Genomic DNA, 24401 nt, shown 5'->3' with positions numbered 1-24401 from the left:
TATGGTGCTTTGCACATAAAGGTCTGCATTAGAAGAAGAATGTTTAGAGGGACTTATCAGAACATTGATGGTGAGGGACAGTTTACTCAGGATATTTATCTCAAATATCCATGTGTGATTATAGAAATAGCTGGTTGGCATAGCTTTGGAGTGTCTGTTCAGTCCAACCCCGATGCCTTTTCCTTGTACTATCACTACTTCACCCATTATAATACAAAAACAAAAACCCACAAACATTTGCCAGCCATTTCTCTGATCACTCTGCCTGTATGTTGCATCCCCTTCTCTACTCTTTGTTTCATCCTTTTAGGCTCACATCATAATCCATGCGGATCCCCATTGATTTCAGCGTGCCTGCATGCTATCAGTTGCTGGAATGGAGCTCCTTAGATTTTAAGCTTTTTGGATCTTGAAGCATCTCTTAGCATGTGTTTGTACAATGCATAGCACAGTGAAGGCTCTAATCTCATTTGGGGCCTGTAGGTACGACTGTAGTGTAAATTATTAATAAATATGGCAGTGTGAAAGTCAGCCCTGCTCAGTGGATGGAGTGCGGAAATGGGTGTCAGGAGATCTAGCTTCTTGTCCCAGGTCTGCTGCTGATTGTTTTGTGACTTGGGACTTGGGACAGGTAAAACTGAAGTAACAATAACCCTTTTTTTGTGAGGTGCCTTCAGATGTGTGGATAAAAACTGCTGAATATAAAAGCTAAGTATTATTATGTAGTTACCCAAAGCTTAAACTTCCCCTGTGTTGGCTTAAACATAGGCATATCCCTTCTCAAGTTTGGGTATAGATTTCACAGCTGATTGCAATCTTCCCTAGGGATACAGAAGTTAAAGGTATCACTATGTGAATGAGCCACTGATGGAGTAAATGAAAGGAAATGATTAAAACAGCATCTTTTGCAAACGAATCATTCCAAGCAGCAACGTTAGGATGAGTTTGTTAGGAAGGACTTGGAAAAGAAATAGCCAATTTTCTTTTTAGTGCTATAGCTAATAAACATGAGAGGAATCCACTTGATTGATAGCTGTTTTAAAATCACCGGTTCTAAAACCCTCCATTGGAGCTGAAGAACTATTGGATAGGGTCTGTTCTGCCGCAGGCGTCTTGGCACTTGAAATTGTTAGGAAAGCCACTTCAAAGGTGGATCCTATTTGGGTCTTTAATAACTTTGAAAGGAAAGCAGAGTTGCCGGTATGTCTGCAGTTAGTAATTTCCTGGCACAATAAATGGCCAGTTGTGTGTACTAAATGCTGACATGGGGGAAACTATTTCTCGTTTGCACACATAATCAAAACCTGGATTCCAGAGAATGAGTTCATGGAGCCATCATTTATGGATCTGTGGCCCTTCAGGAAGGTGAGACCTAACTTCTGATATTATTGTCTTAAAAAGCAACCTCAGTCAGATATCTATAATTCTAATTTGCCTAAGACCTAGGAGCTATGGGGCCAAATTCAGTGGTGATGTGTAATCTCTTTACATTAATTTAGACTCCCTTAAGGCCCTTGTCTACACACAAAAGTTGTATCACTTTCGCTATACCGATATAGGTAAAGTTGTCCAACCTCTGAAGTGTGGATGCAGTTATGCCACTATAAAAGGATATAGCTCATCTTGGAAGGGGGGAATAAGCTATATTGATATAAGGCACCATTATACCAGTGTAACTGTACCTACGCTAAGAGATTACTGGTACAGTTAGTTTGGTAAAAAATCACACACACCCCTAACCAAAATAGCATTAGTGGTGCAAAAATTGTGTGTAGACCAGGCTTTGCACTCCCTTAAATTCTAATTATTCCCACTTTACCAGTGTGTCAGGGAGACGATACTCATGTCACTTAGATCCCCTGCCTGACTTTCACTTACACACGCAACAGCTAGAAGAAGGTGTAAGTGACACCAACTCCCTTATACATTGGTAGAATGGGTATACGGAGGCGGTAAGGGAGCATGAGGAAGTCTAACACACTCATTGGCTTTGTATTTATCCCACAGTGCCTGAGATCATGACTGTGATTCACACACTCCTTTAAGCAGTGCAGTCTCAAAATTTGAGCTCTCTCATCTTCTGTGCTGAGTCATGGCCCTAGATAGACTGACGTTCATTTTGTTCTAGATGCCGATGAGTGGGGAGGAGTGGTTGTTTGTGAAGAAGTCGCCTCTGCAGCTGCGAAATTAGGGTGGGAGGCCCATAAATTCTTCTGCCAACTGTGGAATTTCTGTTAAAAACCATATCGCTCTTACTAGGGTGGAATGACCTAAATGTGTTAATGTGAGACCTACAGTCCTTGGTGTATGTGGTTTTCACCAATAGGTGGTAAGGGGGGTTACATGCACAGATCCTCTCTGCAATGTGAGCCAAGAGACTCTGAAGTTTCCTTTATTCTAAAGCCCGTTTCCCCCTTATTCCTTTCCACCCTGCGAGTTGGACAAGGTTATTTCCGTGTTGTATGAGTTCCTGTTTGGGATTTTATTTCTGAGGTTGTATTTTCCCCTTGATAAGTAATAGCAACTCCTATGGCTGCCAATAGGAGATACACCTGTGCACTGATTGAAGAGCTCCTTTGTTTTATAGCTATGGGGACAGATTCTCAGCCTATGGCCACTGATATAAGCTGCTTCAGCCAGAAGGGCAACAGATCAAGTGTAATCCCCAGGTGCATGCAACCACCATGACATCTCAATTACCCTTCACCCTCTCTGCCCCTGGCACGGGGAGTGTTCTCTGGGGAACAAGGGCATGGCTAGGGTATCTTTATGCCCTAGCAATCCCCAGCTGCTAGAATGGTCCTTTGGGGAGGACGGTTGAGCATCCTCTATGGAAACAAAGGGGTATATTAAAGCCATCCTCTATCTCCATCTCTTGGTTTTACACTGAACACAACTCATCCAAGGCAAAAAATCTGGCCCATACTGTGTATCATTAGGGCCAGATCCAAAGCCCAATGAAGTCAATGGAAAGACACCTGTTGACTTCAGTGAGCTTCGAATCCAGTCCCCAGAGAGCTGTTTTAAGCAGAAAATAAAACAGAGAGACAAAACTGAGATGACTTGACCCACTCTACTTAAAAGAAATCTTCACCCACTTTGCTCAGGATCATGTTCTAAAACAAGCATAGTAAAATGTATTTTTTATCAGGTACTACTGTGAACTGTCAGATATATATGAAGAAAGTTAATTAAAACTGTCACTTCAGAGCCCCTTGCTAGTGGTGGTTGTTTTGTTGAAAAGTGATACCATTTGTGATGTTTGAGGCATGAAACGTTTTACTACTAAATATTAACCAGTAAAATTCCCCTTCTGATGAACTAGTGGTAGGCTGGTAAATGGTTACGTTATTATGGGTTCCTTAGTTTTCAAACTGCCAGTTTCCACTAACATGCCTCCATTCACTACAGATGTGCCTGAAATAAAACCCCCAGAGCCAAAGAACCCTGAAGTTTGAAGATTTTAGAAATCTGCAATCAGTTCCAAATTTTGTAAACCATGTATATGTTTATAGGTCAAGATCCTCACCTTCGGTAAATTGGCATAGCACAACCCCCTGTGGTAGCTAAAATGTAGTGGTGCTGTGTGTGTCTATAGTTACTGAAGCGTTGTGGGGTGAAAGGTTCCCTAATAATGTTTTGCATTTATATAATTATCATTATTATGCAGGCAGCTATTAATGCACTTTGCTGAATGTTTACAGTTAAAATGATAGGCAACAAGAACAGAAAAGGCTGTTTGGAAAAAAATAAAAGCACAAATTTTCTTCTTTGTGGTTTAATAACAGCAGACCAATTGTGTGGGCACAAATTTAGAATTTGAACTGCATTTATTTCAGCATTAAAACAGATTTGTCTGGTTTTATTGTCTGGCTACAAGCAGTGCATTAAAACATATACCACCAAAATGAGGGTAACATTTCCTCTACTGTAGCTTGTTATTGCATATTATTTACTTGTGTATTTCAAAATCCCATTGGCGTAAGTCCCTGCATATGTTCCCATAAACCCCACCAAGGAGTATGTCTCATCCAGAGAGGATCTCTGTGGTGGGGTTTAGTCATGCTCCCCATCTCATAGGTGAGGAACTGATTGTATAAGGAGACTGAGGGAGCTCAGTCCTGAAGAGACTGCTGTGGAGACAGGCTTCTGTGATGGAGAGAAGCCCTGAGCTAGAGTTAACAGGCAGCATACAAAAAGGCGACTATAGTGAAGCCTGGGAGGGCAGAAGGGCTTTTAATTGGAAGCTTGTTTGAATCTTTATTTGGACTTGTTTGTGCTACTCCAGAAGGGGCTTTAATTTTTATGTGACTTGGCGAGGGGATCAAGTCACAGAATATCACAAGGGGGATTAGGGAATGGTCGCGGTGGCTGAGAAAGTAGCCACCACAAGAGGTGTGAGAGGTAGAGTCCCCTGTAATGCCGTGTCCAGCCAGGAGGAGGAATCCTAGAGGTGAGAACATGTGTTCACAATCTCATTAACACAGTGAACATACAGTGTGTGTGTGTTTTTAGCTGACTTTTAGCCTTGTTAAATTCAATTAGGATCATAGAAGCATCAAAATTAGATATGATTGATCCACTGTAGGTCCTCTTCTGCACTAGCATAGGATGCTGGGACTTCATTGAGATTTGCCAACACATATCCAAGGGCAGAATTTAGACTTCCCTAAGGGATTAAATGCCCAAGCCCCGTTTAAAGTCACTGGGAGCTGGATGAGTAACTCCCTTAGGCTCCATTAACAATCCAGACTGAGTGTAATTCAGGTTGCTAGTAGCTTCCTTGTAAACTATTTGTGTCTCTTTCTAATCCGTCATTAGGATATGCAAATAATGATAATAATTACAGTAGTGAACATTTATATTATAGTCGCACTTCACAGTGGGGGCTTCTTTGCCCTGGGCACTGTGCAACCATAGTTAAGAGGCAATCTCTTGACCTTACCTTACCTGCTGCAACTGTGTTGGGTAGATAGAATAGTAGCAATCCCATTGTGCTACAAGGACAGGATGGCTCAGAGTAAATGGGCGTGAGGGGAGGTACATGGAGGAAGTGGATATCTCTGCTGCGTTACTTTCTCCTCAGGCTAGCTCATGCTGCATATCATGGCATATGCTTTGTGGGAGTGGGCACCCGCCTAGGCTCCTTGAGGCTGTAGTGTGGTAAGAGTGGCGTAGTAACAGTGGCTTTCTTGAACATTAGATAGGTGCCTATCTGTGTATCTTTCTCTTAGGGATTTGTAGGACCACCGTTGCCACAGTGTGTGGGAGACTATCTGTACTATTATCACGTGTGCTATGGGAAGAAAGAGACTGCCCAGACCCTCTTGCCTCCAAACACGCACCTGTAAACCAGGGCAAGATTTGGCCTTTACAATTCCAAAGCTCCATTGGTGAGGTGAATTAATGCAGAATGAGTGAATTTCTTCCGCAAGGCATTGTACCTAAGTGTCAAAAGTAACTTTAACTGCTTGACTTATTTTTCTTAGTTAGTAGTTAGATCTGAATGAATAATTCCCAATAAATAATCTATAAAACAGATTAAGGACTCCATCAATCAAAGCGCTTAAGTAGGTGCTAAACTTTAAGCCCTGGAATAGCCCCAGGGAAAGTCCCACTGAAGTCCTGTTCTTTGGTAATGGAATGGAAAGTATGAAGGCACAATGTTAGAAGTAACTTGAAGTCAATGAGAATACTCCCAACCTTAAAGTTAAGCACACACTTGAGTACTTTGCTGGATTGGGGCCTATGGGTAAAATTCCACAAACTTCCTAAATTATTTAGGAGCCTAAGTCTCATTTTTCACAGTAACTTAAGCACTTAGGAGCCTAAATCTCACTGGGCTTCAATGAGACTTACGTTTTGAAGTCAATTAGCAACTTTTGAAAATTTTACCCCAGGTTTCTTTTTGGTTCATAGATGTTCCCTGAGCAGCTCATGATATCATCAAATTTATTCATAATTCAGAAATGTCTGACCAATTTTTTGTTAAACTTGGGGGATGAGTGCAAACATTTCTCTGGAAGTAGTCAGTGTTAACTGGCCAAGCTTTGTTGGCATGTTGGGATTGCTCAGATAAGTCACATGTAACTGTGTCTTTCCCCTGACTGGATGAATCTGTAGGGATTACTATCACAAATAGGAATGATTTTGATACTCACTTTTTGAGAACATCTATGCCTGTAAAACTGGATCACATTAATGTTCATGGAAAGGGAACACAAAAATGGAGCATTGCTGAAGCAAATTCATTAAAAATACTTGGAAATATGTATGGTAAATTTTGTGCAGCACTCACCTATCTCTAATAATACATTTCCTTAAAGTGGTTTCATAAATTGGTTTCATGCTGGATGTGTGATGAATCCTTAATATTCCCACTTTTTTTTTTCCAGTTACAACAATACATTTTAGTGGTGGTTGTGCAGATCATCGTTTCCCTTCCCTGAATTTAGGTCGTTGCTTGTTCTACTATTATATGTAATACATAATATTCCATTCCCACCGTACGTTAAAAGGACATGATGAAAGTTGCCAAGTGAACCGCTCAGACATTAGGACATGCCAAAATTGGGGTTGCATTTAATAATCATTGATATTGAAGAGTGCCTACTTCATTAATTTTCAAGATGCCAGGAATAGGATTCTTTTTTTTCATACAAGATAAACTGACAGCAGGCGGATGCAATCAAGTTTAAGATAAATTAAACTAAGTTAATTCTGTATCTTTAGCTCTTTGACTCAGCGTATTTCTACTATTTGCCTGGTTTATAAAAGAAACATTTGCCTCTGCTTCCCAACCACTATGGCCAGGCTCTGTTACTCTTACTCATGATGCCCAGTGTCTTACTCCTGGAATGGTCCCATTGATTTCAATAGGACTGTTAGTGGAATGAGCTGCTACTGAGAGTGAGTGAATAAGGTCATCAGAATCTAGCCCTAAATAAATCAGATTCTAGTCTTTGGTGGCATTATTTCATTTTCACACCAAACAGCTACTTCTTATCCTGATTAGCTTATGCCTGCAGAAATTAAATTTGTTAGTCTTTAAAGTGCTACAAGACTCTTGTTGTTTTTTCTGGGCATAAAGACGTTACCAAAGGGCTATGCAGAAAATTCTTCCTGGGGAAAATATGCCCATGTTGGTGGGAACCTACTTCTGTCCTTTAACACTGCATTTCATTCTGCTATTTTTAAAGGTTCAGTAATTATTTTTATTTTAAACTTATTTATTTTAAATAACAAATTTATTTTAAACTTGAAACGTTTAACTTTGCCTTTAAAAATCCACTCCTGACTGAAATGTGAGGTACATTGTGATTTAAAAAATTAGAGGATTTTGATGGATTTTATGATTCTTTCTCAGCCATAGAAGTGCAATATGGGAGAATTGTTTTGTTTCCTTAAATTTCACCATTATATGTCAATGTTTTTAAATTTAAAAACGTACAGGCTACAGTCACATAATGTGAACTCTGTGCCTCCAATCCATTTGCACAGTGAGAAGTAAAAATGGTTCTGGTATCTTGGAGAAGCACCTGTAGTGCAGACAGATGGTGACTCTTGAACAACTGAAATTTCTTGAGGACATTTTGTCCTGTATGTGACTGCCAGACGTGTGATCTAAAGAGTGCCTAAGTACACTCTGACATGAAAGACAGTGCCCTTATGGTCAAATAAATCAGTAATCTGGGGTTTTTTGTAAATTCCTTAAAAGGGATTTATTTAATACAGCACAGTGCTTCTAAAGGAGATATTATGCCCTTCTGAGTAAAGAACTCCTATTTTAAAAGTCCCTCCACGATTTATATGATAGATCATAATAGCTCTGAAAAAGATGTTAGAGTCCATTGGGTAAATGTAACATGTTTCTCAAAGTCACTACATACTCATTTTAAAAATTGCCTAAATAAATGTTTAACTTATGAGCCATGAAAATCATATTCTCAAGGTCAAAACACTGTTTTTGGCTCAGCTTCTTCTGTCTATAAGCAAGCATTGCCACCAGTGTTGTCTGCTGCTGGAGAAATCAGTGCGCTGAAAAGGTGCAATATGGCTCATTACTTAGGCAAATCCCAGGCAAGCTAAGTACAACTTCCATCGTTAAATGAACAATTTCTTAACTTTGCTCAGTTTTGTAAAATCATCATTGTATTAATGTATTCTGGTACAAATCAAAAGCGTATAGTTGTGCTACAGAAAAATAATTTTCTATTAACTGTTTTGTATGTTTAGAGCATTTAGAAATTTGTATTTGCCCTAGGTTTCTTGTTGGCTTGCACTTATTTAGGTTGTTTAGATTTACTGTGCAGTTCCTTTTCGGGGAGCTGGGGGGGCAGGAATAGGGCATCTAAAGTTTTCCACTTTCTTGAATCCCAGCTTCTTAGCATCATAGAAGTGTCTCTTTTTGTGTAATTGTAAACCAGTTTATATAAAAACAGAACACTTCTGAATTGAATACAAAGAAAAGGAACTACTACAAAACAGCATAATATGAGACCAAGAAGAAAAAATTGCTAACATTTCAACAGGCACACAATATGTTTTATGTCGGCTATATGCCTTCATTATGATCACGAGAATTTACTTTCTTTTCTGGGTGTTTGACAACACCATGGCTGGAGGCCAGAGACATTGCTCTCTACAACCTCCCAAGCCTTGTTAAATATGCAGAGTCTTTAGGTTGCAATCCCTAGGACCTGGCAGTGATAATAAGATGTCTTGGACTCATGCTTATGTAGGGACACCAACGTTAGGGGTAAAAGTTGGGCAACCGAGTCATAAATCCACCCTATTTAGGCTTAATCCATTTTTGTCTTTATTTATACAATTTCAGACATAATTATTGTCACTTATAGTGTCTGCACATAAATTTATGCCAGATGAATAACAATACATAAAACAGAATTGGTAAATGGCCCTCAGGTTACCACGTTCTGGGGCACCAAGAAGTCTTTCTACCTTCCATGATAGTTATTGGCGTCTCTGATTCCCTTGTTCCAGTCCTTCAGTCCCGTTCTTCATTTTCTGGTCCAGTGTTTCTCCAGTTTGTGCCCATGTTCACTTAGGTCTTTTGTACATTTCTACACTACAGGTTACTTAATATTTATCCAGTTGGCTTGTAGCACATCAATGCTTTGGGTTTTAGGTAAACCATACATTAGTCATGCACAAACTTCAATTACCCAGCCGGCATTTGTACTGCTAGTTGTGCAGTTCTGGGTCATGTCATTTTATGTCATCCTGCCTTGGGTCTTCCCAGAAAAAGGGTTTTTTGTTGTTACAGGTTTGTGTGTTTTTTACCTCAAAACTTCCAGCACAATGTTACCTTTGTTTTGTCTGTAAAGACATCTTTTTAAGTAGATCAGCAATTCTATATAAAGAAGAATTGGCAAAACCATACTTATGCCAGCCCGGTCTTGGCCTAAGTGCTACCTCATCTGTACTCATTCACTATCTATAATCACAAATCATTAAAATAAAACTTTTAATTTTACCATTTAGCAATTCTTCATTTTTATATTCAGTGTTATAAATCAGTATGTGTTATCCCCTTCATCTACTTGCAGAGGGATGTTTGGAGAGCGTGCTATGATTCTTTAATATCAGCATTTCTTATCTTCTTTAAATGTGGGTTGTTCATTCAAAGTCCAGTTTTATTTGTGAATCATTACAAAGAAAGTTCATTAGGAATTTTCCTGTGAATGCATTTTGAGAGGTGACTCAGTTTGAAGGCCTCGATGTTTAGTTGTTTTTTAACGGTACCCCAGCACATTCATAAACTTAATTAGATTTAAGATTAAATGTGATCTGTTGTTTGCCTCCTACTCCTTATATTGAAAGGTATTCATCGTGAGATTGCCTTATTGACTTTGTATCACTGAGGCTAGGATTTTCAAAGGTGCCTAAGGGAATTAAGCACCCAATTCCCATTGAGATCCAATGGGATCTGGATGCCTAACTTCCTTAGTCCCATTTGAAACTCCTGGCCCCTGTATTTCATTGCTCAGTTTTCACTTGGAATGGCTCTTTATGTTCTATAGTTTCTCAGATGCTTAAATAGTTTTAAATTAACCAGTGTAGAAATCACGTCAGACCTGATCCAGCACCTAATGAATTCAATGGGAGCACATAGTTTGGCAAACCATCATAGCCCTCACAAACATACTTTCCCCCAACTTTTTAATCTTTAGCAGCGTTATTTCTTCCCTTTTCACACAAAACCGCTAATCCTAACCTGCACCTTCACACCTCCCATTTCTTCAGCAAAGAGCATTAAGCTGTTTTCCCAGACTACTTCTGGACACTGGTCTCTTGCTAGGTACAGAGGGGAAGCAAAGACATTGAAAGTCAAAGGCAGGCAGGACAGAGCATGGCCTGATGGTGTTCTGAGCGTTGAGAAATGCTCTCAGCTAAGAGCAAACAAATTTGTATTTGGAAAAAAAGATTGCTAGGGCAGTTTTGAAGTTAACTACCCCAACTGGCAGTATTGTTAGATACTAAGTGCCAGGCACTGACCCCAGACAAAGACAAAAGAGACAAGGTTCAATGTTTGCAGAAGCACCTAAGTGATCTAAGAACATATGTGCACTGTACATATGTCCATTGATTCTTTCGATAGGAGTCAGGCTCCAAATTTACTTAGGCACTTTTGAAAACTTTACCCAGTGGCTTTATTTTGTGGTCGGTGTTGTACTGTAACTTGATTTCAGTGCACTTCATTTAAGCAAGAAATGATTCTCAATATTGGCCTCTAGTACTCAGAGTAAATCACCACTTTTCATATATTTGAATCTGTTTTATAATTTCAAAATCAAACCAGTGCTTCTAAGTAAAGAAAATATTTGTCCATTAGAAGACAGACTTTATAAAGTGTTAACTAGCAAGTCTCTGACCTAAACAGTACTTTTTGCTTGATAATCCTCTATCAAATTTGAATACAATACAATGGAAGTATATGTTGTTATGTTATTATTTTTATTATTTATTAATGCTTTTTATATTGTCATTTGTCAGGATTGGAGTCACTGTGCAAACATAAAGGAAGACACAGACCCTTCCCCAATAATCTTATAATCTGAGAAATCTCCATGTAGGTATATTACCCTGCCTATCGGAGAAGTTGGGTATTTCAGTCTTTGCCTATCTCAACGTCCAGTATAGGAAAGTGTGAATTATGTACAATTAAATATTTTTTCACTCCTGTTCCTATTCATCCAGGACTTAATCCTGCAAGGTGCTGAGCACTCTTGTCTGTAGCCAGCAGAGCTCTTAAGCACCTACTTAACTTTGTCATCCACATCAAACAAGTGGCCGCTATAGCTGGCCTCAAGTGGCATCAGCGCAGGAAGTCTGAGCTCAGAGATCCAGGAATGAGTGGCTATGGAGACTGAACTGGCCTCTCTCCTCTAGACCTGGTTGACTCCCAATTGGAATGGAGGAAACTTGCACCGCCAGCTGCCTGTGACCAGAGAGCTGAGGTCTCCAAGGCTGTCAGACTCGTACAATGCACAAGCACTAAATTCATACAACACATTCATAAGGAAAGGGTCCTCGTGTGTGAATGATGGTAACCAGTATTTTTCAAAATTGGTGATTTGGCTATGGCTTACATATGAACCTAGCCAGCCTGCAGAAAATGGGGACTGTGTAATTGAAGGGCTTGGAAGACGAAGCTCGCTGGTCCCATCTTTGCAATTGCTCATTTCTTCCCTAAAACAATTATTTCTAACCTACCTTTCAGCAGTTCTGGTACTACGGGCTCTTCTGTCAGGTCTTTTGGGGCCCCTCTTTTTTTCCTAGGTCCTGATTCAGCAAGGTACTTAAGCACATGCCTGACTTCAGGCATGAGCAATCCCAGTAAAGTCAACGGGAGTCCTCAGATGCTTGAAGTTAGCCATGTGCTAAAAAGTTCCTTGATGAATCAAGGCTGTTTAGCTGAGCCCGGGCTCTGGACCACAGTTCACAGCTGATGCTCATCTCATAGTAGAGATGGAGCTATGCCAAACCCCAGTCTTATGACCTACGTTCCGTTGCACGTCACAGGCTGTGCACTCTTCAATGGAAGGCAGTAGACATGGGCTGGTAAAACTGACATCTTAATCTGGTGAACTGTTACAGTTGCCCAAAACAGTTGGAAGCACTGTGCCAAAGCACAAGGTATCTGCCTCTTAGGCTTTATGAGTCAGTAGATGAGGGTGGATCAAATGCAGTGAAAGGTGACCTTCAGCAGAAGCTTATCTTAATAGCCCAGGTGGCTGTACAGGATGGAGAGTTGTTGATTTCGTAAACTCTTTTAGGCACTGTAGTTTGTGCAGATTTTTCTGAATTACGGTGACTGAAATGCAGTTTGTGGTTTATAATTTGAAAATAGTTACTGTACTTCTTAGCATTATATTGCATCGAATGGCATAAGGGTGTGTCACTATTACTAAAACAGAAGGGCTAATGTTTTTCCCCCATTCTGGCAACTCCCAGTTATTTCAAACTGTGTGGCGTGTCTAACTTTTTTCGACACAATAAACAAAACCATCTGAAATGAATACTATAAAGATTATTAGAACTGGTAATACTAGAAGATTATTAGAAAGAATGCTAAAAACATTCCTGATTTTTCAACATCCCTACTAATTGAATAAGTTCACGTAAAAACATACATTCCTTAGCTCTTCTTTTAAATGAGAGAGGGCAAAATTCTGCTTGGTTACAGGTGTGCTACTGCCCCCAAATGCGATAGATAGAGAGGAGAATTTGGACCAGTGAGGTGGTGAAATAGAGCTGGTCAGGAATTTTTTGACAAAACTTTTTCATCAAAAAATGCTACTTGGTCTAAACAAGCACTTCATAGGAAAAGGCTGGTTTCAACAAATTTCCCAGTTAGAGAATTTTTTAAAACAAGGTTTTGAAATTGTCAAAACATCCCATTTCGACATTTTCTAAATGAAAAAGTTGAATTTTTTTGGATCGAAATGACTTTGTTTTGAAATGTAAGTTACAAAAAGTTGCAATAAAACTATTCCAAATTATTGAAACAAAATGTTTCTATTGACCTGCTCTGAGGTTTTTGGGTTTGTTTGTTTTTATAGATTTTCAATTTGTGAAAAATTTTTGTATTTGGACTTTTTGTCTCAATTTGGGACACGAACATTTTTTTGAAATCTTAACAGTTCTTGCAGGGTGGGAAAACTGTTTCCTGTCCAGCTGTCCTGGTAAATCAATATGAGTTCTAATTGGTGTAATTAATACAATGGGTCAATCAAAAGGGTGATATAAGAATGAATAAAATAAACAAAGCCTCCTACTTTATCATATACAGTATTAAATCCTTGTAATACTTTTTCTGCTATAATCCTGCTCTTCTTCTTCTCTCAGTGCATACACTCACTTATGCCAACATTGTCACCTATAAATCTAGTTTATACTCTGCTGCTGGGAGGCTTAAAATTTTACATAGCTTAAAAATAATTTAAATAAATGATTCTGGAATATGTACCCACTCATCAGCAGTTAAATACCAAAGCCAGAGGTGCCAAAGAAAGACAGAAATAGCAGGGCAATAACTTTATTAAAATTCCAATTTCTCTGGTGGGCAACTCAATAGCAGCAAATCCAGGTCACTAGGTTTATTTGAAGACACATCATTCCATCCGTCCGTTCTGGTTGTCTGCCTGCTCTGTTCTTGTGAGCAAAAGGAGTACTGAAATATAAACAAGGATCCTTCACAAGAATGGAGCCGACAGAACAAGTGGAATAATGGTGGGATGTACATCCAAGAGCCCACAAGACCAAAACACAGCTGGTAAGTGTAATTGTAGTTTTCCTGCTGTCAGAGTATCCCTTTGAGCCATTTGTTGTGGTGGGGGTGAGGCTTATGCCAATCAACATATGCCTGTGCTGCGGATGGCAATAATTTGCATGGGATCTGGGTTCAAAAATGACTTGAGGCTGCAACTCCCAGGACTCATGAAGGCTAGACAAACTGAGGAATTAATGTTCTTGGTTCCAAGGACATGGGTGAGAGAAGGGAAGAGGCAGAGATGCCTGCTTTGAATTGTGATGCGGATGCTTTCTTATAGCCAGTTTGATAGAGGAGGTGAGATTAGGTGATTATAATTTCCTTAAAGTCTATGAATAAAAGAACAGTACGTATCTATATCTCACTGACGCTTATGACTCTTTCAATAAATGTTCAACCCCCTACCCAGCGCATTTGATGAGTGTGCATACTTTACAGGGAAAATCCAAGCACTTCTTTGTGAACCTCCCAAAAAGCCCTCTGACTGCTCTGGAAGCCCTTGCCCCAGTTAGAAACCCCATTTTGCAGGAAAATTCTGTCCAATCCTGCCAGTATATTTATAACTTTGTATAATTCCTCCCAGACCTGCCTATGATGAGAACACATGAAGCCTGAATGTTCCTATCAGTCTAAACTGACTGGCTTCACTCTCATTTGGGGGAAATATTATAGCCAGTATTTTTTTTTTTTTTTTTAAATAATGAAAATTCAAAAAAGGCTCCATTTTATATAGATTCAATCCAGCATGGGTCTCGGGGATTCAATGACTGTCTTTCTGCAACCTGCCTGGACACAACTCACCTCTTTTCTCCCTCAACATCATTTACATTGGTGCAGGAGCCCACAGCCATGGTGCCAATAAAAGTCCAGAGATTTTGGCAGCAGTGTCTGGGAAATCCCCTAAAAACCCCAGTTCCAAGCCAAATGCCTGAGGTTGGACAAATCTTGTTCCAGCTTGCTACGTGACTGAGAATATACTAAGTGTGCGATGGGCAGGCACCGTAATGAAGAATAATCAGGAGAATGGGTTAAGGCTGGATCTGTATCCCGCTCTACAAAGGTAGCAGAGCCACGTTATCACTTGCATGTGGTGTAACTCTCATTAGCAAAAGCTGTCATTATGTTCCTCTCTCTCCACAAGCCTGTCAGATGGACGGTCAGAGGAACTTCATTGTGTAGGAGTTCTGGCAGCAGACAGCTGACACAACAACATGGGTGAGGGAGACTTTCTGCTTTTTGCTAACATCAGCATTCAACCAGAAAATAAAACAACATCATGTATCGTATTTTGGTGCTCATCTTGCCCAGATGAAGAGGAGATGATCCTCCTCCAAAATGCTTGTTAATGGACTATATGGAGGCATCACTTAGCAGCCTCTATGCCTTTCACCTGCGTCTCCTGTCGGTTTCCTCAGCATAGTGGAAGTTCCTTAGCAGAGGCAAAGGAAGTGTCTTTTGACACAGTGACTTAGCAGGGTGTACTGGATCTGACTGCTGCTCTGCCTCTGGCTGCCTTGATGATTTTGTCATGGGTAGCCTTACTGAGACTTTGGAAACGAAGACCACCTCCTCTTCTCCAGACATCTGTTACCCACCCTTGCCTCCTTCAAAAGGCCAGCTATATTTCTCCTATCTTCACCCCATTCAGGGTTCTTTCCCCCATGAAGCATTCTCATTCCAGGTCTTAGGCACACTCTCATGAAGCAGTCATAGCCTCTGGGTCCTCCAGTGGTTATGAGGTCTCACACAGCCCCTTGAAATATGGATGGTATATCAAAGAGATCTTTATCATTAAGGCTAATCCAGTCTGTCCACACAGTGTCTAGAATGGATCGGGTACTCTTTTTATCTAATGCAAATATTGATTTTCAGCCTAACATAAAAGGAAGACAGCAAGCTCCTCTATCAAATTCCTACCTCCTGTCTTCCAGGATCCAGTAATGGAGCACCGTGAAGAAAAGTTCAGAGGAGGTCTGGGGTTGTCAACACCTCCTGGACTGCCTCAATGCAGCACACATGGAAGAAACTTTTATACAGTTCCTTAGCCAGGAAATCAACCCTAACATAAAGGAGATTACTCCAAGTTTGAGGACCAGGGCAAAGCATCTAAGATATCAGCTGGGAATATCAAAGCACTCCAGAAATGTCTCTGGGATTCTGAAATGTTTAAAACTGTGTGCGCTAGGATGTCCATTCTTATGAAAAATGGAACACACTTGGTCAGGTCCTCAGGTAGTGTAAATTGACCTAAGTCTGTTGACATCAGTGGAGATACATGGATTCATATCAGCTGAGAATACGGCCCACTGTCTTTTAACTAGTGCAGTAGCATGCTGGGTTTTACAGTGTCAGAGGAGACGAAGCCTGGCCGTATCTGTTGGATTTCCGAAAATTCAGGCAGTGCTGTATCAAGGAGGTAAAGAAGGGAGGTGGTATCCTGAGACTCGATGACAAATATCCACAAACCTGGAAAAAACCAGGGGGCTACAGATCTTGGCTCCCCAAGAGCCTTTACTTTGATTAACTCTGCTTTGTCCTTTGGCAGAGCCACTCCCCCACTCCAAATCGCTAACAGAGATAAACACTTTATAGGTGATTTACAAGCTCAGAGATGTAAACCCTCCCAGCTCCCCTATTTTATAAGTAGGTAATATATGTTGGTGTGATAACTTACTCATTTCATAGAACATGTTGTTCCCCTCAAATGAATCTTGGCTGGGAGTGGCTCTGCCCAGAAGTCCCCATTCATTTCTTCCTAATTGTAGATCCTTTCTCTTTCCCAGCACAGCATCCTCTCTCGTCATCCCAAAGTGCAGTCTAATCTAATCTCTTCCATCTCTGTACCCCCACAGTAATGACCCTGCTATCTGAGATGGCAACCGTCCATCTTGAAAGACGAATATGGAAGCGCCAAAGTAGTTTGGTTGCTGTGTGTCGCGCTACAGTGTCACTAAGGTCTAAAATGTCCAATTCTCAAGCAACAATCCTTGTCACAGATGGGGCAGGTGTAAGGCGCAGGGCCAGAAGATGAAAGAGGCATGCTCCTGGTGATGGAATCCTGGTGCACTTTTCTCTTTGCTCACTGCACTTTTCTCTCTCTCAGCCTTCCCTCTTCAGCCCCTTTGCCTCCCAGGTGCAACACAGCCCTCCAGTGTCACCTGTTGCTATCTGAGCATCTGGAAACTGTTCTGTTTTGTTGGTTTCAAAATTTCTAGGCAGACCACTATCCTAAGGGCTACTGTAAGTCCATGAAAGTGGAAGACATTGGCATATTTTCTTTGCTGATGATATCATTCATGGCTGAGACAGAGAGAGCCCTGGCGCATCACAGCTTTATGCACCAGTCGAGCTCTATTTAAAAACGTCCTCATTTCAGCATGAATTTTGCTTTAGCAGCCACAGTCTCACCAAGGATTATCGTATTTCAGAAAGGATTCTCAGCCCGAGGAAAGATTAAATATGATATTTATAACTTCCCTAATGCAGCACAGTTACTCTCCCAGAAGTAGAGGTTTTTTCCTCCTTTTTAATTAAGCAAATGGAAAATGGATCCACTTACTTCTCATTAACTCCTTGGCATGGGAATTTTGAGAGTATTTGGCACTCAGTGGTAATGCAGAAATGAGCAAGTGGCTGGAAATGAGGAATATCCACAGCACAGAGTTGGGGTTCCTGGCTCCAGACGTGGAAGCAAAGTCTTTCCAACATGTGACTCTGAGATAAGTACAGCATGGCATTGTAATGGTAAGGATTACACAAATTTCTCCTGATAACTTGGTCTCGAATAATCACTTCCTCTTCCTGATGATGTCAAGAGGACTTTTAATACATTTCTTGAAAGATTTGCCATCTGCTATTTTATTTCTATAATTTATTGTATAAGGAATGCCTATAAATTCCTATGGTAGTTTAAAAGACTAGAAAAATGATTTGCTGACTCTCTTTTTTTTCTCTGTTCATCAGCAAACCAGGAGGAATTCAGCTCACTTTAAGCTCCAAAGCACTATTGTAGGCCTCCCTCTTACTAAAGGACTCATTTTGCCTCAACCTCTCTTTCTCTCTGAGAAGGGTTTCCAAGGAGTTTTCTCTTTCATCCTGTGAAGATATGCTTTCTTGTGAGGTTTCCATGGATGTTGACACAGTACAACCTCTGTTTACTGGGTTAGGGAATATGGACCTTAGTCCATATTTTTATCCTTCCTTGACTCGCTTTACTCTATCCCAGATAGAGGCCACCAGTTTCATGGCCATCTCAAGTAGGCTAAGGCTCTTAAGAGTGAATGGCAAAAGTTGCAACCCACTCCTGTATCGGCAGTACTAAAGTGGCAGTGAAAATCTTATGACACCTTGCTCTGAGAGACCAAGTGTATATTAAAACTGCTAGTGAGAATGTTTTTCCTATGCCGGTGACCAAGGACAGAGCAGTGTGAAGTGACCTGAACTTTTCCTGGTTTGCTGATGAACAGAGAAAAAAATGTCAGTAATTCATTTTACTTGTCTCTTAAGCTGCCATGGGAATTTATAGGCATTCATTATACAATAAATTATAGAAATAAAATAGCAGGTGGTATATCTTTCAAGCAATGTATAAATATTCCTCTTGACAGCATCTGGAAAACAGCCCCAGACCTGTGCTAACTACAAAAGAAAAAAATTGTAGTTAAAAGAGACGGAATGTTAAGGACACATCTACCTTGCCATATGTTGCAAAAAGTTGCAAGAGCATCAGTATTAATTATCATCTTTACAATTTCCTTTGCTCCTCATTATAAACATGGATATACCACTTGAGCCGCCATTTGTAGAAAGCAGACACCCGGTAGTTTCATTTACTGCCACAGTTGTCTGTCTCTCTGAAACACTGTGAGTGTTTCCTGAAATTGCAGTCCCGTCGGGGTCCTAGCTGGGCTGTTTAAGCAAGCTGTGAAAATACTGATGTACTCATTTTACACTTTGCCATCCTCATCCTTCTCCATTTCATTTCTTCTCTACTTTCTCATGGGTTCCCACTAATATAACAAAGTTATTTCCTGCCAAGAGGATGAGAAAACCATTCCCTCTGAAGCCAGGGTCGCTGACGGTGCCTGCCGTTCTTTCGATAAATGATTAAACACTGTCTGCTGTCTGCAGCATATTTCAGACTGCAGCTACCCCGGATCCTTGGGTGCTGCGAGAGCTTTGAATCTTCCACACCACTGCAACCAAAGTCTGGCTCAGTTTCCTTTGTGGAGTCTCGGTTATTATGTGTTCAGATGAATAGTTGTGGTGCAGAGATGTCTTTTCACACCAGCAGACTTTTCTCAAGTTTGTTGCTTGATGAAGAATTTGCCATGGATTACTTTAGTGTAAAGGAGATTTCTAGACTGTATCCTTTTCCTGTGATTGGACAAGTGGTGCTGCTTAACCACTGGGAATTAAAAAGTGTTAGCATAATCCAGTCATTCGTAACACAGAAGTAATTTAATAGCTTTTAGAATAAATAGATTTGTGTTGGCAAATGTTGCACTGCTTGTTTTTGGAGTGTTAGTGCTTGAATAGATTATCTGGATAGTGAATATTTGCCGGCAGTATTAACAATCCAGCTCTCAGTGGCAGAAATATTGGTAGCAAGAAGTGCAGTGAATTATACACTCTTTATAACCCAATAGAGTGGATTTGTACAGCAAATGAATGACAATAGTTTCATTGTACATCTGACTCTTTCTGAGACTGGAGGGCACTTGGCACTGATCTTTGGTTCAGAAGTGGAACCAAGGGTCCCACTACAGACCTTTGCAAAATTCAGGGCCAGCTCCTTAACTGATGTAAATCTGTGTAACTCTATCGATTTCACTTGAACCTTGATGATTTATACCTTCATTATCTGGGCTCCAGATCTCAATCTTTTGTTGAAGCTATCATCAGCACCAGCTGAAATTCAGATGTGTTTGACCTTCATTTTGGAGCACTTGGAAAATTAATTAAAAATAACAGTGTATCCTGAGTGATGCCCTCCAGGTTATAGGAAAGTTCTTACAGTCTATTTGAAAATTAAGTTTTTCATCTGGGTCTAAGCTCTCGGCTACTGTTAAGAAAAACAGTGGCCCTATTGCATTCAGTCTATACAATGATGAAAGCTTCTGTGTTAATGGATCAGAGCCCACATGCAGCCCTTTCGGTTTGCAGACCAATATTTATAAATTATTGTTGGATTAAAAAGCTATACATTAAGTGATAGTAATTTCATTTTTTTTAATTGTTACTCGTTTGTATATCACTCTGCAGATGGAGTATATACAAAGACAAGGTCCCTGCCTGGAGGATCCTAACCTCCAGTACTGCAAGCAACTCTGTGAAGTTAATGGAGCTCTGCAAGAATGCAGAGATCCAGCTGCCTGGAGCAGCTTGCAGGAGCAGGGCCTAAATTAGACAGCTAGCTCTGTGACTAATGACAACACACCATGTTTCCAAGGGGAGGAAGGGGAGTAGTGGACAGATCAAAATAAACAGACTGTGTAAGCTGCATTACGTGTTGGGGTAATTATACCTGTTCATTGTTTGTTGAAAGGGGTGTTACCGTAGTCCAAATTTAAAAAAACAAGGTAATGACGTGTCAAGCACTTGTAGCAAAGGACAGATGCTCCCTTTTATTGAATGAGTACATCAGTGAATCTCAAAGCGCCTTAGAAAGGAAGTTAGAGAGACAAGGTGATTGAGGTAAAATCTTTTATTGGACCAACTTCTGTTCGTGAGAGACACAAGCTTTCAAGCCACACAGAGCTCTTCCTCAGGTCTGGGAAAGATACTCACAGCGTTACAGTGAAATGCAAGTGGAACAGATTACTTAGCATAAGTAGTTAGCAAATATTGTAGGGACCATTCAAGTTAGCATGGCCTCTGAATGCCTCCCCAGTCCTAAAACAAAAATGGGGGTTTAGTGGGTTCCAGATTGTTGTAGTAAGCTATAAATCCAGTGTTTCCGTTGAGTCCCTGAATTTTAGTGCCCAGGGGACTGGTTAATTTAAGTTCCCATGTTTGTCTTTTGAAAGTGTTGTGCAGATTTCCTTTGAGGATGATGCCTGGTAGGCTACTGCTGCATTGCATTAGAAAGGAAGTACCATTATTTCCATTTTACAGATGGGGAAACTCAGGCATGGAGCTGAAAAAACTCGCCCAAGGCCACACAGCAGGGTGATGGCAGAGCCATGAACAGAACACAGATTTCTTGAAACCCAATACAGGGCTCTAGCCACTAAGCAACGCTCCTCATTCAGCTCCACTAAAAAACGTTCTGCTTTACAGGTGCATAAAAATAATCTGTATCAACAGATTATCTGCACAGTGCACTAAGATAAAGTTACTGCATTATTTGCAAACAAAACTTTGGCAAGGTTTATTTCACTGTGGTAAGTGTCCAATTCTGGCCTTAGGGGACAGCTTGAAAGTGCTAGTTATTTAAAACTAAAATCTGTTGACTCGCCATACTAATTTTCTTATTAATGTCATCCAGTGAATCAATTTACATGTTACAGATCTGTCCCTGCTTCAGTTTATATCCTTTTCTAAAATCTCTACCCACCATTTATAGCTGTTCATATAGATATATATATTCCCCCTTCCCCAGATCAGACCTCGCAGCATTGTTTTGCAGCAGCAATGCGTCAGAATGCCTAGTATGGTTCAGAGTGCTGAATGTGCTCATCTGTCTCCACAGCATTGATTGTTCTGCCGAGGCAGAGCAAATTTAATTAGTTTATTGTAAAATTCCTCTGCATCTAGTGGGCGGGTAAAATCAATGCAGGCTGGAGCCTTGTTTCCACTGAGCTAATTGCTCTATAATTAATTACTGCACAGAGGTGAATGGGGGATCCTACTGAGGGTGTCTGCAGTCGGACAGAGAAGTTGCTTGATATTAACTTGCTGCCAGAGTTTTATGAAACCATCCTCTTCAAGGTATAATAGTTAAGAAACAAAATCTGTCAACTTCTGAAGAGCAAAGCTACAAATTAATTAGACAAATTGGTGTAAAACTTAATTGTCACAGCCCTGTGCCCATAACATGAAACAATGCCCCACGCAAACCTACATTAGAAGTACATTGAAGTTGTAGTCGAGCACGGAAAAGTTAGAAAACACCCAATTTAAAGCTGGGTGTGTAACTTTAATTCACTCCCTTTTATATTATGATATAGTCTTGAGTGACATGATCACATACTATGAGGCAGACATCGGGCATGGAAAATTTTAGCCTGAGTTGTTAGTTTGATAAAATTATAAGCAATTGGAAACAGGATCTTATAATGGAAAGTGTTAGGCACCAGCTGAGATATGGCCCAGAATATCAATAGGCATAAAATACAAGAAAGCTGCCTTTAATGCCAGGACCTGCAGAAGAGAAGGTGGTAATCCAATAGCGGTGAGATAGTAGCCAGTGACACAGAAGAAGTAGGTGATAGATGGGCAAAGGGGTGGGGAGAGAGAGAAAAAGGGTCCCCAAGGATGGCTAAGTCAAGTCCTTGTAGATGTTTAAAAACAACCAGGGCAGCTGTGGCTATGGAACCTGAAATGAATGGGAGAGCTGGTGGCAGTAGTTAAGGATGGGTGTGATGATGTCATTCCCAGTTCTCATATTAAAAAATAACACAAATCGCAGCAAGCATCCCCTGCATCAGCAAGGCCTTCAGAAGTAGCAAACCCATCCAGATATTTTACACTGCAGGTTCAAAAATGTCCCTGGCAAATGTAATGAGTGACATACTAACGTTAAAGTACAGCAGATCTCCGACCAGTCCCTGGTGGTCTTCCAGTAGGACAACCCACACCGAGGGGTTATCTGAAGCTGAGACCTCAGTCTGATCGTTCCCTTCTTTGCTGTGCAGAGGAGGCAGTGTGATGCCCTCCTGCAGGGTTGAGGATGCATCTCAGATCATTCTCTCAAGAGGCCTAACTAAGCAACAGCATGGCTGGATCTCAGAGGGAACTCTATCCAGCCCTTCTCAACCAGCAGGAGAGTTAGTACTGAGTTAGGGTTTTGTAAGTGGAGGAGAGTAAAGGGATAGTTAGAATCATAGAATATTAGAGTTGGAAGGGACCTCAGCAGGTCATCTAGTCCAACCCCCTGCTCTGAGCAGGACTAACCTCAGCTAAAGTTGGGAGAATGATCCTCAGTCCTCTGAGAGATTCCAGAATATTAAGAGGTGGTTGTTGTCTGCCACTCCTTTTGCTCTGCCTCTTAACTGGCTGCATCTCCACTGCTCGAGATTCCCCTGGCATGGGGCAATCCTCAGAAAGGATACCCCTTCCAGAGGCTCCCCAGTGTAGAGGGTATGGCTGGAGTACGCTGTCCCCATCAGACAGATGTCTTTTTGGAGACATTACTGACTGGCTTCATTTAGAACAGCTCCCAGCTGTCTCCGGCAGGGCCCATCTGCAAGCAGCTCCTTGGTGCTACCCGCCCTCACAGGCTGCATCCAGAGGAGGCTGGGCACAGCAGAGGATCTGGGTTATTGTCTCTTAAATGACCAGTCTTTGAGGAATAGTGATGGGGAGATGAGCTTGGCCAGGAACATTATTAAGCTTGTACAGTATAAATCACCCTGTGATGGAATCTGAGCCTAAATGGGATATACTGGTTTATATTTCTTCACAGGAGCCAGAGAGTCTTCCTGGTTCTTTAACCAAAGGACACAGCAGCCTTGAAACTCTACTGTCTGCTTTAAAAGGTAAGACCTTTTCACTTCTTAACTGGGAGTCCCACAGCCCTGTTCTGGTCTGTTCTATATAGATTTTTACACTGATTCATCACCACAGTGTCTGAGCTTCCATGAGTACATTTAGTGCGTAAGCAATGTGACTGAACTCCTGTCATGTCTGTTCTCATGATTTCATAGGAAGGGTACTTCAGCAAAAAGTGAGAATATGTGAAAGGAGGCAGCAGAAAACTCCCTATGCCTTCTGGCATATTTTGTTTTACATGGGTTAATTCCTGCCTCTCTGTCCCCTCCATTTTATTTTAATTTAAAAGCCTTTTATATCTTGCTGGTGGGAGGTGTCACACCCACTGCAGTCTGAACACTTGTCTTCCCTCCTTCAATCTAGCAGCAATCTAGTGTTCAGATCTGCAGGAAGAAAACATAAGACACCTTTATTAACAGAGGGATAGAACACAAAAGAGGGGATACTGTTATTGCATATGGCACTTGTTTGATCCTATCTGGAGTGCCCTGTCCAGCAGTAGACACCAGTCATACCACAGAAAGGATATTGATGATTTGGAGAAGGCAGAGCAAGGACAACTGTGATGTTACCTGGTCTCAAGAGTTTAAAAGAATGAGGCTAATTAAGTGAGCTGTACTTATTCTCCTCCTTGGAAAAGTGAGAAATGTGGAAGAGGCCAATTTTCAGGATTATGAAAATACGTCCTATACTGTACATGTTCTGTGGAATTAACTAGAGACATTAGATTTCTAGTGCTACCACCAGACATGACTATCAATTCAGTTTAGATTACGAGCAGACAGAGGCCTTCTTGTTCACACTAGCAAATAGGATCAGAATCCAAGGGACAGAATATTAAATGTTAGGAAGAGGGAGAGGACTTGGACTGAATGAACAGCCATGTGCACCT

General features: G+C 40.8%; 1 protein-coding gene across 1 annotated transcript in view; it reads left to right on the top strand.

Annotated features, from left to right (window-relative positions):
- MAP2 (microtubule associated protein 2) overlaps positions 1-24401 on the top strand; it is a 238985-nt gene that overhangs the window by 78052 nt on the left and 136532 nt on the right. The window contains exon 5 of the mRNA XM_067548744.1: positions 23424-23496. The gene's annotated coding sequence lies outside the window, so the exon portion shown is untranslated. The remainder of the gene's footprint in view (positions 1-23423; positions 23497-24401) is intronic.

Source organism: Emydura macquarii, unplaced genomic scaffold, assembly GCF_026122565.2.
Source record: "Emydura macquarii macquarii isolate MOO-44397 ecotype Brisbane River unplaced genomic scaffold, CSIRO-AGI_Emac_v2 contig_1253, whole genome shotgun sequence".
Lineage (NCBI taxonomy): Eukaryota > Metazoa > Chordata > Testudines > Chelidae > Emydura > Emydura macquarii.
This window is presented reverse-complemented; position numbering and strand designations above follow the sequence as displayed.